At 44.9% G+C, this 12,457-nt stretch overlaps 1 non-coding gene across 1 annotated transcript; it reads right to left on the reverse strand.

The window, feature by feature from the left end:
* Positions 1-6,343: 6,343 nt before the first annotated feature.
* On the reverse strand, positions 6,344-6,425 carry trnas-gcu (transfer RNA serine (anticodon GCU)). Its single transcript has one exon. It is a non-coding gene; the product is annotated as a tRNA-Ser (tRNA).
* Between the last annotated feature and the right edge of the window lie 6,032 nt (positions 6,426-12,457).

Here is a 12,457-nt window from a genome sequence, read left to right on the forward strand (position 1 = left end):
ACACTGAGCAAGTGGAAGCCCTTCCTGTTGAAGGCTGCTGGCTGGTCTGCAGGAGCCTTGATGGTCACATGGGTGCAGTCGATGACACCCTACACCTGGGGGAATCCAGCGATGGCCCCGAATCCTATAGCCCTCTCAGCGTGACTGTTTGGATCGATGTGCACATAGTCACCGGCCCTCCTGAACAGGACATTGGTGACCTCCTTGATGCACTGATTCACCACAGACTGTGAGATTCCACACATATCTCCAGTGGATCCCCGCAATGATCTGCTGGTGGAGAAGTTCAGTGGCACGGTGACCTTCAGTGACACTGGCATCAGGTGCCCACCAAGTCCCATGGGGCACAGCTGCATCATGGCAGAGAGATCAGTGACAACCTCCGTGGAGAGGCGCAGTCTGCGGAGACACTGTCACTCGGACATCTGCAGGTAGTTGAACCTCGGCTGACGTGTTCCTCTGCCTCCTTCTCCAGCCTCCTGTTCGAGGCTGGCCCTCCTGTGGGCCCCCAAGCTGCTGTGGTGTCCCTGCTGGTGCCTGCACCTCCCTCCCTCCCTCTCTACTCCTCCTCCTCTTCAATGGGAGCCTCGAATCCAGGGTGAATGACGTCCATGTCAGGTTGCCCCTCCCTGAGTGCAAGGCCTTCACAGTAAACAACACCCAGCCACATTTACCTCATTTGTCACCCTCAATGAGGTGGCACTGCCCCAATAACACCCTTGTGTGGCTCACCCTGCAGAGCTGGCACATTGGCTCCCACTCCTGACAGTGTTTCCCGATGCCCTTTCCCCCTCCACCCTTGCTGCCAAGTTACGCTGCCTCACCCGACAGCTTCCCAGTGAAGCCAACACTCAGCTCCCATCTCCCAGTCACCTCCTTTAACCAGGCGAGGCTCTGAAGCCCCAGGGTTCCCGTGTGCTATTAATTCAATTGGACCCAGTGAATAAAATTGCTGACAATTGGACTCATAAATACTTTAAATGCCTTCTTGCCGTGTGGATGTGCGAAGTCTGCCCTCCATGTCAGCCGCCGACAGAAATATCCGGTCCAACGTCTTCCATCCCCATTTTATACACCCCCCTCCCCCTCCCCAGCCTCCATTCCCGTCTCCAACGGTCCCTTACAATTCTGGCCCATGTCTCTAAGACTATTGGGAGTGAAACTACAGCTGCTCCTTAGACTGAACAGGGAGAGCTGCTCTCTCTGTGTTGAAAGTGAATGAATCTGCTCTTTACCTTGTCTCACTGAAACGTTCACTGTGTGGAAATGTCTGTTTGAAAATGTTTTCCTGTTCTTTTAATGGAGCAGAGGAGCAGAAGTGAGGTACTGTTCAACAGAGAGGTTTGGAAGTGGGTGAAGGGGTGGAGTGACGGTGGGAGTGAGAGGCGCAGTGAGTTGGCCATTCTCAATAGAGTGTCAGGAATGAAGGTCAGAGGAACAGACCAGGCAGGAAACACAGAAAGAGCGAGGAGAAGCTGGTGTGAAAAACAGAGATTAAACAACAGGCTTGTTCAGTCAGTTCCGAAGAAGGGTCACTGACCCGAAACGTTAACTCTGCTTCTCTTTCCACAGATGCTGCCAGACCTGCTGAGTGAATCCAGCATTTCTTGTTTTTGTTTCAGTTGGTTTGGGTTTGGTGCTTAGAATACCCTGAATCTGGGTTCACTTCACTTCCAACTCGGCAATTGTACCAACATTATGTTCATAAAACCATAGAATGATACACAAAGAAGGAAACAATTTGGTCCATTGTGTCAATGCTGTCTCTTTGGTTGTGTTATCCAATTAGTTCTGATGCTCAGCTTTTTCCTGTAATCTGTACATTTTCCTTCCAGTATTTATCCCTATTGCTTTTCAAAGTTACTACTGAATCTGCTTTCAAGTCCTGATCAGACAGTGCATTCCAAATCACAACACATCACCGTATAAATCCCGACCTCATTTCGCCTCTGGTTCTTTTCTCAATCACCTGATAAATACATCCTCTGGTTACTGACCCTTTTGCCACTGGAAACAATTTCTCCTTATTTAACTTATTGAAAACCTTCTTGATGATGTCACATACTAGACTGCCAGTAAAACTGAAGCCCATGTCATAAAAGGGAAAATGAAAACATGGATATGAAATTAGCAGACTGATAGGAACATAGGAGGAGGAGTAGGCCATTCAGCCCGTCGAGCCAACCCCGCCATTCAATATGATGATGACTGATCATCCACTTCAATGCCTTTTTCCCACACTATGTCCATATCCCCTATGTCATTTGCATTTAGAAATCTGTCAATCTCTGCTTTAAACATACTCAATGACTGAGCTTCCACAGCCCTCTGGGGTAGAGAATTCCAAAGATTCACAACCCTCTGAGTAAAGAAATTTCTCCTCGTCTCTGTCCTAAGTGGCTTTCCCCTCATGTTGAAATTGTGTCCCCTGGTTCTAGATTCCTCAACCGGAGGAAATAGCTTCATCTACCTGTCTATCCCTTTAAATATATGGTAAGTTTCAATGAGATCACCTCTCGTTCTTCGAAACTCTAGAGAATACAGTCCCAGTTTCCCCAAAATCTCTTCATAGGACAGTCCCGCCACCCCGGGAACAAGTCTGGTGAACCTTCGTTGTACTCCCTCTATGGCAATGATATCCTTCCTAAGGTAAGGGGACCAAAACTGCACACAGTATTCCAAAGTGCAGTCCAACCAAGGTTATATACAATTGAAGCAAGACTTCACTACTCCTGTACTCAAATCCTCTTGTGATAGAGTCTAACATGTCATTCGCCTTCCTAATTGCTTGCTGCACCTGCACTGACAAGGACACCCGGGCCCCTTTGTCCATCTACACTTTCTAATCTCTTACCATTGAAGAAATGATCTGCACATCTGTTTCTCCTACCAAAGTGGACAACCTCACATCTTTGCACATTATATTCCATGTGCCACTTTCTTGTCCATTCACGAAGTCTGTCCAAATCCCCTTGAAGCCGCTTTGCATCTTCCTCACAACACACATTCCCACCTAGTTCTGTGTCATCTGCGAACTTGGAAATAGTACATTTGGTCCCCACATCCGAATCATTGATATATATTGTGAACAGCTGGGTCACAGTGTGGTGGTGAACAGTTGTATTTCTGTCTGGAGGAAGGTTTACAGTGGGTTCCCCATGGTTCCTCATAACTTCAGTTATGTGCAGACACTGGAAAAGCTGGGGTTGTTCTCCTTGGAGCAGAGCAAGTTCAGAACAACTTTGACAGAGTTAGAATCAAGGAATCAAATGGTTACAGTACAGAAGGAGACCCTTCAGTCCATCATGTCCATGGCAGCTCTTTGCAAGAGCAAATCAGCTAATTCCACTCCTCTGCCCTTTCATTGTAACCCTGCAAATTTTCTCTATTCAGGTGTTTATCCAATTCCCTTTTGAAAGCCACGATTGAATCTGCCTCCAGCACATTCTCAGGCAGTGTATTCCAGATCCAAACCACTCGCTCTGTCCCACACCCCTGGTACCATTGCAGAAAATCTCTTCTGTTCATTTCATCCCTCATAAATAATTGAAATGAAATGTTTATTAGGAAATGCACAACATAAAAAGGAGAGAGAAATAAATGCTGAGCAAAATAGAAGTCAATGTTTGGAAGGTAAAAAGAGCAAAAGATGTAACTTTTATTCTGGTTGAGTGAGAGGAATATATCACACTTTGGGGATTTTGTAAGAGGATTTATTGATAAACCTGGGATTTGAGAGGAAGCTGGTTCATGGTTTACAGAACAAATTCAGCCCCTGGGATGGAGCCAACAGCTTTACTGTCCAATAACAGACAGGACGGGGACACTGTCTCAGGCCTAGTGAGCTCAGTCGATGAAAGCATGAAACTCTGAATCTCAAGTTTTTGAGTTTGAGCCCCACGGTGGGTGTTTTTATTTCCTTTTTAGGCTGATTTTACAGGCATTCTCCAGCTCTGAATTCCTCGGCAGAGAGTTCAAGGAGTGTTTGAAATGAGATTCAACAGCAGTTTGAGAAAGTCTCTCCTTGATTCAGGACTCTTACCTCTCTGCAGCAACTCGCTGCTGAAGATTGAACTTTATCTCATTTCATTCTCAGCTGAGGGTCAGTGTGGATCACTGGGACTTCTGGCTGTCTCCCACTTCACAATCCATCAGTGCTGAGAAAGCAATGGGGAATATTACTCACATGTTACAATGTTTTATAAATACTTGAATGTATTTCACACTGTGTCTAACAGTGTGAATCTCCCCTGGTATATCAGCTCACCAATACTTCAACAGAACATTCACATAATGTGAGCTCTGAGATCTGTTCAGATCCCATTCCCAAGACCTGGAAAGTGGGATTGGGCTGGATCGCTCTTTTTCAGCTGGCACAGACACGATTGCTAAATGGTCTCATTCTGTGCCATAAATTTTCTCCATTTTCTATGTTCTATGAAGTGAGGTGTGATTGGGAGGGGCAATTCCACCAGGGTTATATTTTCTACCAAAACAATGACACAAGGGATACTTCACTTTTTTATTCATTCATTCATGCGATGTGGGCGTTGCTGGCCAGGCCAGCATTTACTGCCCATCCTTAATTGCCCTTGAGAAGGTGGTGGGTTGGGCTGCCTTCTTGAACCACCCTTGAGTGAGTGTGGCATCAAGGATCCCTAGCAAAATTGAAGTCACTGGGAATCAGGGGGAAAACTCTCCACTTGCTGGAGTCGTACCTCGCACAAAACAAGATGGTTGTGGTTCGTGGAGGCCAATCATCTCAGCCCAGGACATTGCCTCAGGGGTTTCTCAGGGTAGTGTCCTAGACCCAAACATCCCAGCTGTTTCATTGACGACTTTCTCTTCAACATAAGTCAGAAGTGGGAATGTTAGATGATGACTCACAACTCTTCAGATACTGAAGCAGTCTGTGCCTGCAAGCAGCAAGACCTGAACAACATTCAGGCTTGAGCTGATAAGTGGCAAGCAACCTTCTGGCCACACAAGTGCCAATCAGTGAACATCTCCAATGAGAGAGAAAAAAAATCTACCTTTTGATATTCAGAAGCATTATCATCGTTAAATCCCCCACCATCAATATCTTGACCAGAAACGTAACTGGACCAGTCACATCTATGCTGTGGCTATAAGCGCAGGTCAGAGATTACGAATTCTGCAGCAAGTATCTCACCTCCTGACACCCCAAATCCTGTCCACCATCTACAAGGCACAAGTCAGGAGTGTGATGGAATACATCCCACTCAACAACAATCAATAAGCTCAACACCATCCAGGACAAAGCAGCGCACTTGATCGGCACCTAACCCGCCACCTTAAACATTCAATCCCTCCACAACCAGTAAACAGTGGCTGCAGTGTGTACCATCTCCATATGCACTGCAGCAACTCGCCAAGTATCCTTCAACAGCACCTTCCAATCTCGTGACCACTGCCACCTCGAAGGACAAGGGCAGCAGATGCATGGGAACTCACTACCTGCAGGTTCCCCTCCAAGTCACTCACCATCCTGACTTGGAACGATATCGCCATTTCTTCACTGTTGTTGGGTCACAATCCTGGAACTCCCTCCCCAATAGCACTGTGGGTGTTCCTGCACCATATGGACTGCATCAGTTCAAGAAGGCAGCTCTCCACCACCTTCTCAACGGCAATAGGAATGGGTAATAAATGCTCGGCTGATCAGCGATACTCACACCCAATAATGAATAAAAACCAAATCACTCTCCACAGATTCCCCACAATCTGGGCTTGGACATTTACTTCAGGAGCACAGAGCTTTATATCACTGCAACATGAGTTCCAATCTTCAGATTCTGTTCACTTTTCACATTATTTTCTAGCAGTCCACGAGCTTTTATTAATTCAGTATTCGGGTCTCTGCTCCTCCGCCGTTTCTAACATCTCACCTCTTACAAAAAAACACTCTGATCTATCTTCGGTAGTCGATGACCCCTCATTTTAAACTCCATCTGCCAAAGCATTGCTCACTCACTTAATCTATCAAGAAGATTTGAAAATAAATTTCTTGCCAAAGGATAATTTTCTGCATCTGCTCCCTCGCCATTTGCTTTTCCCATTTGTCTTTCACTTGGTGCAAATCCAGAGAAAGTAATGATGGAAGGAAGGAGGGGAGGAAAAATCCTGCTCCGTTTCGTGATCCCTATTTGATCTTCATTCCAGTGCAGTTTGGGTGAAGAATTCCAATTGTCTGTCTCAATTTTAATAAAGTATAAACAATTCTGGAATCACTGTCTGGACATTGACAAGAACATGTTTCGAGGCTGACTTTTCAAATAAGCTCACCCAACATAAATAATACACGAAACAGCTCATAAACTAGCGACAAGGGTGGGATTCGAACCCACGTGTGCAAAGCACAATAGATCAGCAATCCATCGCCTTAACCTCTCGGCCACCTTGTCAGTTGCAGATGCATAGCTGTCACCTTCAGCACAGCTTCTGGCTGTGCAGCCAGCTGTGGAATGATGGAAATATATCTTCTGTAAGTAAATGAAGTTGGGAATGGAGCGGTGTGAAACATTTCCAGACCATGTCCAACACGTTTCTACTCAGTGTGAAAACCCAACACGGAAAGACTGGAACATACAATCATTTCATCACATCATGATTAACATCACTCAGACACCTGAACCATTCGGTCACTGATGAAGTCATGATGACTACATTTCTCATGAAATGAAAACTGAACTAACTGACTGGAAGAATTGCTTTAACCCCACATGATCAGCGAGGCACAGCATCAGGCCGACTTGTCGGGTGGTGTAAACAGATATCACTGCTTCTGATCTTCACCAGAACAGAGAGTGAGATGTAACATTGATCATCAAACAGACTGTGAGAGAATACAACAGAATAAAACACATGGAGAGACACTGTGGAATAACAGATAGATTTGATTGGAATGGATAAAACACCAGAAACAGCAGATTAAATTGGGATTCTCATCATTATATTGATCTGGGACAGAAAAGAGAAACTGATGGAAAGAAGAGAAGGAAGAAAAGAAAGGATGGAACTGTTCAATCTTTTCAGTTTTTTTCACTCGCCCATCAAAGCTGATAAAAAAAAAGTTGCAAATAACAGAGAATTTCACCAAAAAGGGAGATTAAATGTTGCTGAAACCTTGGATCGAAGGATGCCCCAAAAGATCACCTGTTTAACTGTCTCCTCACTAGGGGATTTCAATCAGTGAGCAATATTATTCTCTACTTTTTTTGTTAATTGGTCCCAGAACTGTCACTTGGAATTAATATCTGTGTTCCGACTCCTGAATAATAAAATTGTGAGTTTCTCGATATTTTCTGGACACAGTTCCTGCTGAAAGAACTAAGAACTCTTTTCTAATTTGCACAATACTCTATACACACTCATCAAGCCTGCTAAGCTAGCATCCTTGGTGCTGCTCTCTCTTCTCCCAAACTTCATCTCACGTGACTGTTCCATCATCACTCTGTCAGTGGGAGGGGTTGATCCCACTATCTTCAGCATTAACCCTTTACATCCTGATACCACGCTATCTGCCCAAACAAAATGGGTGGAGGGAACTTCCTTCATTTATCAAAACACCAACAGCAGCACAGTGGCGCAATGGTTAGCACCGCAGCCTCACAGCTCCAGCGACCAGGATTCAGTTCTGGGTACTGCCTGTGTGGAGTTTGCAAGTTCTCCCAATGTCTGTGTGGGTTTCCGCCAGGTGCTCTGGTTTCCTCCCACCTCCAAAAGACTTGCAGGTTGATAGGTAAATTGGCCATTGTAAATTGTCCCTAGTGTAGGTACGTGGTAGGAGAATGGTGGGGATGTAGTCGAGAATATGGGATTAATGTAGGATTAGTATAAATGGGTGGTTGCTGGTTGGCACAGACTCGGTGGGCCGAAGGGGCTATATCTCTAAATAAGAAAAGTAAAATAAAAGCTACCAGTCGTAAATCAACTCAAACCCATTAGAGAGATAGAGGGAGACTGTCAGAGAACTTCCTGCATCCAGTCCTGACCCTGCCACACTCAGCAGCTTCTCACCCAGACCCCACTCTCATCAACACTGAACATTGTTACCGAGACCCTTCAAATACTGTTCATAAAAGGGAGAAAAATTCAAACTTTATCACAGCTAGATTGAATAGAACAAAGTTTAATATCTTCTCGTCGTCACCCGTGAACCACATGAGACAGTCCTTAAATCAGTAGCATAAATTATCAGCTGTAAGAATGTTTGTCATTGGGTTGAATCATTTCTGTGTGAGGAATGTTCCAGCATCATAAACCAGGGGAACGTGTTGACTGAGCTGTGTCTTCATCTCTTCTGGACAGTTCACCCTTCATTCTGCTCTGATTCACTTTCCCAAAGCGGATCTACAGATTCTCAAATCTGGAGACTGGGTTTTCTTATTTTGTTCCTTTTGATTTTTCTTGCTCCTGAATGATAATATATTCCAACCTCGGATCAACCTTGCCCTGTCTCCCAGTCTTGGTTAAAAGCGACAAATAACGGCAACAACATTCTGAAACATACAACACGGTCACATTCTGCTTCAGTGAGATTAATGCTGAGGCAGTTTCCGTGTCGAATGCGATTGTGAACAAATTTCTCTCAAGGAAATTGTGAGTGATCAAGTATTTGCACTGAATTTCTGTGCAAGAAGGGACAGTTTCAAACAGCCATTCCCAAATCACTTCCTTCACAAAGACAAAGACTGTGCTGTCTTAACGTGTGACTCAACTTCACAAACAAATTTGAACTCGAAGTTCAGGAGAAGACAGAGATGTGAATGATTGACAGTGTAATCTTTAAATCATAATTTTCCGTTTCTTCGTTGAAGTGAGGCTCAATCCGAAGCCACTAGAGATCGCGGAAAGCTACAAACTTGGATCCAGAAAACAGAAAAGTAGTGAAACAGTTGGTGAGTACATTGTGACACTGAAGAATTTATCACCACATTGCAACATTGGCACATTCTTAGACCGTACATTATGAGACAGATTTGTGCTTATATTGGTGGATGAGGAAAGATACTAAACACACAAAACCCCAATTTGAGCTAGTGTGTAAGATTGCTCTTTCCACGGAGATAGCATCAAAGAATGCTCGTGAATTTCATCCTATGCCAGTGACAGTAACACACTTCAGAGGAACTTAAACACACTGGTAAAATGGGCTTTCACACAACAGATAAAATTTTACACAGTGACTTGTGAAGTGATACAGTTTGGGAGGAAGAATGAGACAATGCACACCAATCTTTTTTGATCAAGGTTTGAAAAGGTTTCTAAGAGCAAACAGGACACTTGGCTTTATTAATAGAGGCATAGAGTAAAAGCAAATAAGTTATGCTAAACCTTTATAAAACACTGGGGCTGAATGACCTACTCCTGTACCTCCACGGAAAGCTTCCACTCCAGGCTCGGACACCCTCTTCAGGATCACTCTCCATACATCCCGCCACTCCACACACGGATATCTCCCTCAGGATCAGATCACAGCTCCACAGTCCTGCCACATCCAGTCGTGAATGGTGGTGGATAATTAAATAACTAACAAGATGAGGAGTCTCCAAAAACATTCACATCATCAATGATGGTGGTGCTGAGCACGTCAGTGCAAAAGATGAAGCTGTAGCATTTGCAACCATCTTCAGTGAGAAATATTAAATGGATTTGATCTGTGCTAATTTCAGCTCCTCATGCTCGCTGCTGCCTTGGTTCTCTGGTGCTAATTTCAGAGTAAATCATGCAGCTTGACAATTGGAGCCAAAGAAAAAGACACAGGAGAGGTTGAAAGTGCCAAAACCTGGGATTGAACCAAGAACTGTTTAACTGTAAGTACAGCACGAACTCAACAAAGCTATTTCAACAACACACTAAAGCCACCATTCTGTCACTGCTTTGGAAGACAATATATACATTAAAGTGTTTGTAAAAAGTTACAGAACACAACATGTGAGTAATATTCCCCATTGTTTTCTCAATACTGAGGGATTGTGAAGTGGGACACAGCCAGAAGTCCCACTGTGCCACACTGACCCTGAGCTGTGAGTGAAATGAGATAAAGTTCAATCTTTAGCAGAGAGATTCTGGAGAGAGGTAAGAGTCCTGAATCAAGGAAAGACTTTCTGACACAATAAAAGCAAAATACTGCAGATGCTGGAAATCTGAAATAAAAACAAAAAGTGCTGGAAATACTCAATAGCTCTGGCAGCATCTGTGGTGAGAGAAACAGAGTTAACGTTTCTGGTCTGTGACCTTTCATCAGAACTGACACAGGTTAGAAAAGAATTAGGTTTTAAACAAGTGACGGGGAGGGGCATGTGGGAGAGAACAAAGGGGAAGGTGTTTGATAGTGCAGAGGGAAGGAGAGATTAAATAACAAAGTTGTCCTGGGACAAAGGCAAAGAGTGTGTTAATGCTTGTGGTTGCCTGACACCAGTCATGCTCTGATGTTATTGAACACAATGTTCAATTCACAAGGCTGTAGAGTGCCGAATCAAAAGGTCAGGTGCTGCTCCTCGAGCTTGGGTTGATTTTCACTGGAACACTGGAACAGGCCAAAGACAGAAATGTTGACATGAGAGCAGGGGGGAGTGTTGAAATGGCAAGCAACCCGAAGCTCAGGATCATGCTTTCGGCCTGAGCAGAGGTGTTCCATCTAATCTGCGTTTGGTCTCCCCAGTTTAGAGGAGACCGCATTGTGAGCAGTGAATACAGTATACATAATTGAAAGAAGTACAAGTAAATCGCTGCTTCACCTGAAAGGAGTGTTTGGGGCTTTAGATAATGAGCAGAGAGGAGGGAAAAGGGCAGGTATTATATCTCCTGCGATTGCATGGGAAGGTGCCTTGGGAAGGGGACGAGGTAGTTGGGGTAATGGAGGAGTGGACCAGGGTGTCGCGGAGGGAACAATCCCTTCGGAATGCTGACAGGGGAGGGGAGGATGCGTTTGGTGGTGGCATCACGCTGGAGGTGGCGGAAATGGTGGAGGATGATCCTTTAGATGTGGAGGCAGGTGGGGTGGAAAGTGAGGACAAGGGGAACCCTGTCGCAGATCTGGGAGGGAGGGGAAGGGGGAAGGCAGAGGTTGAGAGTCCTGTCAACTACACTGGGAGGGGGCGGGGTGGGAGCAGTTGAAATCTGGTGATGTTGTTGAATTTAATTTCAAACACTCCTTGAACTCTCTGCTGATGAAGACTGACAAAGGGAAGAACAACCACACAACAAGGGTCTCAAATCCAAGGCCCTGAGATTAAAAGTCCCATGCTCTACCAACTGAGCTAACAAGGCCTGACACAGTACTTCTACTCTGTCTGTTATTGGACGGATGCAGCTGTTGGCTCCACCCCAAGGGCGGGAATTTGTTCCACCAATTATGAAGCAGTTTCCTATCAATTCCCCAGATTATCAGTAAATCCACTTCCAGAAGCCCCAAAGTGTGATATATTCCTCTCACTCATCAATAATAAAACTGAAATATTTTTACCTTCCAAATTCTGCCATCTATTTTGTCAGTATTTATTTCTCTCTCCTTTTTATTTAGTTCATGCATTTCTTCAGAATTTTTTTTTCAATTATATCTGAGGGAAGAAATGAACAGATCTGGCAGCTCAAAACTGGGCATCCATGAGGCACTGTGGGCCATCAGCAGCAGCAGAATTGTATTTAAACACAATATGTTACCTCATGGCCTGGCATATCCCTCACTCTACCATTACCATCAAGCCAAGGGAGCAATAGTGGTTCAATGAAGTGTGCAGGAAGGCATGTCAGGAGCAGCACCAAGCAGACCTAAAAATGAGGTGTCAACCTGGTGAAGCTACAACACAGGATTACTTGCATGTCAAATAGCAGAAGCAGCATGCAATAGACAGAGCTGAGTGATCTCACAACCAACAGATCAGATCAAAGCTCTGCAGTCCTGCCACATCCAGTCCTGAATGGTGGTGGATAATTAAACAATTAACAGGAGGACGAGGCTCCACAAATATCCCCATCCTTAATGATAAGGGAGACCAGTATATCAGTGCAAAATACAAGGTTGAATCATTTGCAACCATCTTCAGCCAGAAGTGCCAAGTAGATGATCAATCTCGGCCTCCTCCTGAGGTCCCCAGCATCACAGGTGCCAATCTTCAGCTAAATCCACTTCACTCCACATGATATCAAGAAATGGCTGAAGGCTCTGGATACTGACAACATCCTGGCTGCAGTGCTGAAGACGTGTGCTCCAGAACTAGCCACGCCGCCCACCAAACTACAACACTGGCATCTACCCAGCAATGTGGAAAATTGCCCAGGTATGTTCTGTGTACAAAAGGCAGGACAAATCCAACCCGCTCAATTCCTGCCCGATCAGCCTCCTCTTGATCATCAGTACAGTGATGGAAGGTGTCGTTGACAGTGCTATCAAGCAGCACTTACACAGCCATAACCTACTCACCAATGCTCA

Source organism: Heterodontus francisci, unplaced genomic scaffold (genome assembly GCF_036365525.1).
Source record: "Heterodontus francisci isolate sHetFra1 unplaced genomic scaffold, sHetFra1.hap1 HAP1_SCAFFOLD_121, whole genome shotgun sequence".
NCBI classification, from domain to species: Eukaryota; Metazoa; Chordata; class Chondrichthyes; order Heterodontiformes; family Heterodontidae; genus Heterodontus; species Heterodontus francisci.